Genomic DNA, 8,266 nt, shown 5'->3' with positions numbered 1-8,266 from the left:
AATTACAATTTTACTGACAAATTATAGCAAGTACGTCTCAAACTTTAGGTTCTCTGGGGCTTCTTTGACATAAGAAAAACCAATCTTAAAACATGAGAATTTTTTTGCAGTGATTGAGACCCTGCTTAACCATTCTCAATCTCTAGAAGTACATGTTGATGGTTTCCCACATGCCTAATTCTGGGCTACACATTTGGGCAATAAAATGTATACAGATTGTGCTCTCTGGGCCTTTACCCATATTAACTCATATTTTACTCTATACAATAATTATCTCTTCTTTAAATGGTATCCTAATAACAAACTGAGAAACCTTGTTAGGTTTTCAAAATAAGTTCAAAAGCTTTTAGTGCTTTATTTTTTATAACAAACTTTGATCTGAGCATCCAAGTGTAATTTAGGGCTCTTAAACCAGTTGAGATAAACTAGAATAAAGTTAATATTTAATGCACCGTGCATTTTAAATGTTTTAAATCAATTTTCCACCCACACTTTAGAAATAAATTTAAATTGCTGAAGTATTTAATTTAAAAGAAAAAAATCAAATATAGCATGGAAGAGAATTACCCCATCTTTCAAGTAACCGGACTTTAAAAAAAACTGCTTTGAAGTCTAAGTTGTGATACTCCGTTTGGATTTGGGTAGGAGGGGTTAAAGAATAAAGCAAAGTTGTGCAGAAAAAGTGTAAAAGGGAGAAAAGAAAAACAAGTGTCTTATTACAGCTAAATCATTTCAGAAAAAAAAAAAAGAGAGATGGATTTGGCAGTAACCACTATGTCAAAGTATAATATCCTAGAAAGACAACATAAGACAAACACATGTATTAAAGGTCGCACACTTCAAAGCCAGAAAACAATTCAGAACATTTTAAATCTTTCTTACTACTCTTTTGGAGTAGTTTCCTTTATTTCAACTTCCATCTCAAGATTTCATGACAATCCGAACATTCCATACAAGTAACACTGCGTGTCGCTGAATTCAAAATAAGTATTATCTATTTAACGACCAAGAAATGACAAACTCCATAAATCATTTAAGTATTAAAAATTTGGATTTTTGAATGAAATTCTATTTTAGAAATTAGTTTCACAATAATAAGATAAATCAATATGTTCTGGGCACATAAATTAACTGTTCATGGTTCTGAATACATTTGTTTCTCATCCTAATACCTGTATAAACACATGTAGAGTATCGAGAATCTTGAATATTTGGGAAATACTTAAACTGGGACAACAAATGGAATAAAAAAAAAAAAAAAGACCAATGCACTGAGGGCCACACAAGGATTTACCTTTTTAAGACATGAGTAACCAGTCTGGTTAGATTACATGTGAGATAAAAATAAACGATTTCGTGCTCATTTAAAAAAAAACATCGGGGACACAGATTATTTTGGTTTGTTTTGGTTTTGCTGTTTGTTTTGGTATAAATTTGCAATGACTGCTTTATACATTACAGCATTTTAAAATGCTCACAATTAATTTTGAAGGCCCCGGGTTCTCCTGAGAGCTTTATCCCTCGGAATCTGCTGAATGTCATGAAGTAGGTACATGTTCTTATGGGGAGAGAAAAATTCCCAGGACCTACAAACTCTTATCTCCATGCCCTGCTGCCAGAACCTGCAAAGCCTGGGTATTCTGACTAGCAGCTCAAAACCACCACAATAATTTGGTAAAGAAATTATTTATCCTTCGGTATAGTGGCAAAAAAATATTTGAGAAAGAACAGCCCTAAAAATATAAAGAATTTAATTTGTTAATTTCATGGTAAGAAAAAATACGAGTCTCACATACACAGTGCCCTCTTTAAGAGTATTTAAAATTGGTATTTTTAAAAGATCCATTTACCATTTAGAAAACAAAACCATTTCAAATAGTTTTTAATTATGTCATGTATAAGTTTGAAGTAGAATTCATTGAATGGTGTAAAAATATTTTCAAATAAGTTTCAAAACTTAAAAATACTACACTTGATCTTAGCCAAAAGGCCGAGAAGCGATTCAAAACTTAAAAATAAACATGGCATTTATAAAGTAAAAGTGTTTCTCAGAAAAACTATCTATTTCACACAGCTTTGTTTGAAATACTTCTTCATTAAATTGTACAAAATAGATCTTGTTATTATGCATACTTCTTTCTGTGTTTCTAGCTGAGGACCAACCAAAATGTAGTAATTCATCCTCTATTAACAGAAGAAAGTATGTATCATAGTGGTAGAAGTCTTGTTCTGGTCACATCAGAAGTGTTAAGTTTTGTACGTTCTTTAAAAGTAATACAGACTATATTAAAGGGTTATTAAAATTTGTGTGTCTCTGAATCATTGACACAAACAATGAGAAACTGAGAGACAACTCAGTGACAATTGAAATCAGCAATGATGATAGGTTTTTCTAGAGAATACTTTACATTGCTATCCCACATTTGGTCCAAGCAAAAGGAAGAAAAATATACTTTACATAAGAAAAAAATGGTAGCCTTATTCATTTGTTAATCAACACATCAAACATCAGATGAATGTTGATATTTATTTTGAAAGAAACAAAAAGAGTAGATGATTACTCAAATTGATTTAAGAAATTTGGATATAGAACTTTCACAGGGATGTTACTCCTGATTTAAAGATAAAATCCATCATACCAAAAATGATTGCAATAAATATCTATAAAGTTAAACTAATAAATCACTAGTTTTTAAACTGCTGATGATATACTTATTTTAAGAAGTAAAAGAAACATTTGATCAGCTAAGAAATTTATATAACATCATCAGGATTTAATTATTTCCTAGTAATATGACCTGTTTTTATTCCAATATTTCCAATAATTTAATGAAAATACCTTCCTTCATGGACACTTTGAATATTGAACTTTGGAGCCCTCCCAGGAAAACTTCTACATCTATAAAATTTAAGTGACTACTCAGTATCTGGGAAAATTTGCACTAATGAACATCAGGGACACGTTGATGTCATCTGTTTCAATATTTAAACAGATGTTAGCAAAATAATTTTAGATTTAAAATAATGGCCAGAGTGGAGAGGTCTAGATAACATAAATGCTTCCAAGTCACTGTAATTCCATGTGTAAACCTAAAATGTCTTCTTTTGTAAATCTTTTTAGAAAATGAGGCAGCAGGAGAGAGAGGTTTGCTGAGCCAAGTCAGGATCAAACAGAAGAATCCACGATATTCAGTGCAACGGAGCTTGGTTATAACACATCGTGTCTCTTTTTTTTTCTGTGTATAGCTATGTGGAAAGTGGTAACTACAACAAGCCCTGGAACACTATCTATCAACAGGAGGTAGAATCATTCCAACTGAAGCAGAATTAAAAGATGAGCTTTTGAAGTGTGATTGACAGTTGGATTAGATAGATAGGTAGATAGATATGAAAATAGATTTAGAGTTCTCTAATACATCAAACCACGTGTTTAATGTCCTTGATTTTCTTTCTCTTCCCATGGAACTATTTTCTCCTCCATCATACCCTCTTTCCAAGAGTTTCAGCAATAAGGTAAAGAGAAGAAATTGGGTCAAGCCTCGAGATAGGTGTCCGAAACAATGTTCTACTCTCTGATACTCGAAATCAAAGGAGGAGGTTTTTCTAAGAGGTCTCAATGAGATGTGAGCCATGACTGAGGCTACATCTATCACAAATAATTGGCTCACTGAATTTTTACTTTTTAACTGGTTATTGTAGTATCCTCCCACCAAATTTATTTGTTCCTTCATGCATCTCAACTCTGGAGAATAATATGACTATACCTAGATTATAAATATTTTCTGGAAATGAATTTTTTCAAAATATTCAGAAAAATTAAAAGTTTTGGAAACTATTCTTTTTTTTTTTTAATTCCAACTCTCAAATTATATGGGGGAAAAACTTTAAACCTATTATGTATTGATAATTCATACTTTACACCCAGTGTATCCATCTTTTTTTGCATTGACTTTCCTCACAGACCTGCTAAGGCCTTAAGAAAACAAATACCACTGTCACAGAATGGTCCGTTGACTGACCTATAAAAATTCATCCTATAGTATCAATTCTTTTCCATCAAAATCGTCACCACAACTTGAAACTGAATACTGCCTTGGGGAAATATCTTCAGAGACATGCTTATAACAAATATTCTTAAACACTACATTCTAATGTTTAAGAAAGAGCAATAATATGGAAGGCAAAATAGTAGCAAGTTATAACATTTCTGTTTCTTCATCTTTAAAGAAATGAACCAATTAGGACTAAAAGTCAACAGGCAAATTATGATGCCAAGAGATTTTGCTAAGAAGTTTATGAGACTCAAAATCTCTCAGCTTTACTTGGTTAAATACACAAACACAGGATTACCATGAAGGAAAAATATGTGCTATGAGAAATTAAGGTTGGCCATACAAATGGTGAAATATTTACACAAATCATAGCCTCATTTTGTGTGTGTTTTTATTGTAAGATGATGATAATTCTTTTGCCAATATTTTCTTCTAAACATTTAGAATTAAGAAACACTTGGGTTAACTGATGAATAGTCTTCTACATAAAGCCATGAAAAATGATTAGAATGAGTATAAAATTTGTATCAGAAAATTTGTATCACCTATAATGATACAAATTAAATTACTAACTAAAACTAAATTACTTTTTCTTTATGTACCAAAATGAAAGATTATAGACATGAACATGCTACTCTATGTTGATTTTGAAAAAGTGAATATATAATTTAGATAAAATAATTTTAACTAGAATATATTCTGGATTATATTTTATATACATATATTTAAATCATGGTACTCTAAAATGATTATCAGGCATTCTTCTTAGAGCAGAGGTGATTGAACATCACAGAATATTTATATTATGTTATCCATCCCTATCTATATGAGACTATACTAGATTTGGATACCTCGGGGTTATAGATATTCTTTTCCCTTGCTTCTCTCTCCTTCCAAGGAAGCATCCTTGGGTTTACAAATTATGTAAGTAATGTTTCATATGAAAAATACACTTTTTTTATTAGAAATATGTTTTAGGAATAAACTTCTAAAAATAGATAATATATATATCAATAAAATGCTAAAGTAAAAGCACATTTATAATGCATACTTAATTAATGAATTATAGAAACAAATTTAGTGTGTGCTTAAATAGCTTAACCCTTTTATGTCACCTAGCATGACTGCACTAGGTCTTTGCAGGGTTCATTGTTTCATAGATTTAGAGACACCATGATTCAAATTATTCCTTGAAATGGAACTATATACGGACCCTGACATCCTTGATTAGCCAAAAGATTTTAGTCATAATCACCAACACGCACATCATAAATAGCAAACAATTTATGTATATAAAAACTTTCAAGAGCAACGTCCCCTGTATTTCAGTGACAACTCTACTTAGTATTCATTTCAGAAAATTTTTTTTAAGATTTTATTTATATATTTGACAGAGAGAGATAGTGAGAGCAGGAACACAAGCAGGGGCAGTGGGAGAGGGAGAAGCAGGCTTCCCGCTGAGCAGGGAGCCCGATGCAGGGCTCGATCCCAGGACCCTGGGATCATGACCTGAGCCGAAGGCAGACGCTTAACGACTGAGCCACCCAGAAGCCCTCATTTCAGAAATTTTTGAATTAAAAATCATACATAGCATTTTGTCATTGTAAAGGTATTTAATAAAATGTTAAAACATTTATCACATATGTATAATTTTATGCAGCGTTTTCCTTCATAAAAGAAATCCGTGCTTTTCTTTGGTGTCATTAAAACTCATCATAATTTAATCTTACCTTCAAAGTCTAACTGTATATTACAGCAGTGTTGAACTTGCACTCCTCATGCTTGATGAATCACCACTTATATGACACTTTTCATCTTCAAAGCTCTTTATCAAAATTAATTAATGGCAGCCAATTACATTTCTAGGGAAGAAAAAGATATACTTAAATAGTATCTCTACGACGAATAGCCAGTATATTTACATAACAAGTGCAATACCATTTAAACCAAGCCCCAAGATTCTGGAAGTCATCCACCTTTGGTACACCATAAAATAGAATTATTTAATTATTACAGCTTAACGAAACATAAGAGATCATCTACTCCAAACCTTCCTCATATTTTCTGGATGAAGAAAATGAGGACCTAAAAGCTAAAATGACCGATCCAAGATAACACAATGATTAATGACACAGCAAAACTGGTTTACTACTAATAAATTATTGTTAACATTTATTGAACTCTGGATTATTATGTGTAATCTTCCAAACACTCTGTGGTAATAGAATCATCCCAGTTATTAATCCCTATTATTTTTAAAGTATGAAGAGAAGAACTGGAATATTGAAGAAGTTATTTTCTTCAACAAAAATGATCTAATAAGAAAGCATTTAGCCATTTTTCACTTTATATATATTGCATTTTTGCCTATATTCCTACTTAATAACTGAACTAAAATACAGAATATTCAATTTTGTAATAATATCCAAAGGGAAGATATCTGTCATATATTTGTAACCATGAAAATTAAGTTTTAGATTATGATTTTCCCTTTCATTGCAATTAAGAATGTTTCTTTAAAACAATGATCATCAAATTCATACTCATGGCAAGTGTTTCCTACTAACTTTAGTGCTTAAAGAAATTGATGAGGCAATAATTCTCAAGTCATTTTAAACAGTTTTCAGAGGACTAAAAACTCAATGAATGTCTTTGCTTCATGCTTATGACCATGTTCTTCTTGCTAGCAATAAAACAGTCCTTATAATTATTTTAATTTTTTTCCAGTGGAAATTAGTCTGTTGTATATATTATTTCCTTCTATTTGGGGCTACATATATTCCTTGTCATCAAAGTAGTCTTCACCAAAGGAAAACAATGGAAGCTTCCATTTTTTTCTGGTGCTAAAAATTTCTAAAGCCAAAAGATACTCGTATAGACAGAACCTTTATGTTTCTTAATGAACTTGCAACTGGGCACACCAGAACTCAGTCTACAAAAGGTTATGTTGGCCGAAAGCAAAATATAAACAAATACCTTTATCTCTTAAAAAGCAGGCTACACTACAAAAACCTGTCACTCTATTTTTTTTAACCAAGAAAATACCTGCAGCCCATTTAATGACAGTAATAATCACACTCATCCATAATTTCAGAAATACAAAATCATCCTGAAATAAGACAAACATGTTAAAACAAAGAATAAAGAAGTAATTACCTATAGGCTGACAGATTACTGCCTTGCTAGTCCTCATAGAATCTCTCTTACAGGATTAATATAGTCAAAATTACCAAACATAAATATCTGAATTTATCTAACAAAACACATATTATTTATGGTGAATGAATATTTTGCTCATTTTTCAGACAGTTCTATTTTTTCCACTGAACTCTTTCCTTACTGATAATGGTGGAAAATAATCTTTTCACACTAAGCATTATGCACGTATTTTAAGCCTAAAACCTTGTGCATACATTAACTTTGATGTATGTTTTTTTTCTGAAAGTACAAATCAGTATGAAGAAATTAACTATTGACTTTGAGAACCACACGATGTTTATACTGATATGAACCACATTATTATGGAATATGCAAAATAAAAACTACCTCCCTGTATATGAAACCATTCTTTGAAGCTCCAGCAACAAAACCTCATTTAAAGCAACCATAATAGAGAACATTTTTAAACAAACCCTTTTATAGGACGTGAAACTCATCCAAATAGTTTTCTTGCTACTCGGTTTTATTATTTATTTTATAATTTCATACCCATTACATAAATACACGTTATATTCTAGATATCTAACTAATCTTAGTTTTCTCTCTCTCTTGTTTCCTTCCTTCCTTCCTTCCTTCCTTCCTTCCTTCCTTCCTTCCTCCCTCTCTCCCTCTCTCTCAACTATCCCTCTCTGTCTTTCATTTTGGTAAGAGAAAAAAAAAGAAAAATAGTCTTGTTTCCTAGATAACTAGATATTTCTCCCCTTCACATGAATATCTGACCAACTTAACTCTTGGTCACCATCTGTTTAGAATATAACTTTCCATAAGATAAGCTTCTTAACTACAGAACACCAGGTCAGTGAAAACAACAGCAAAAACAATCTGAAATCTGAATTTTTTTTTCTAAATCTTCCTTATGTAAGTCCAAATATTTTTTAATATATGTTTAATGATGCAAAGTAATGACTAAACTTCCTCTGGAACAAGAGGAAAGAATAATTATCAGTGGTCTGTTCTATAATCAGTACTTTGAAAGCGCTAAGATTTACACAAAG

General features: G+C 31.3%; 1 pseudogene; it reads right to left on the bottom strand.

Annotated features, from left to right (window-relative positions):
- Nucleotides 1–1,920: 1,920 nt before the first annotated feature.
- Nucleotides 1,921–2,002, bottom strand: LOC116630365 (annotated as a pseudogene).
- Nucleotides 2,003–8,266: the final 6,264 nt, after the last annotated feature.

The sequence above is a fragment of the Phoca vitulina genome, unplaced genomic scaffold (assembly GCF_004348235.1).
Source record: "Phoca vitulina isolate PV1807 unplaced genomic scaffold, GSC_HSeal_1.0 scaffold3, whole genome shotgun sequence".
In the NCBI taxonomy this organism is placed as follows: domain Eukaryota; kingdom Metazoa; phylum Chordata; class Mammalia; order Carnivora; family Phocidae; genus Phoca; species Phoca vitulina.
This window is presented reverse-complemented; position numbering and strand designations above follow the sequence as displayed.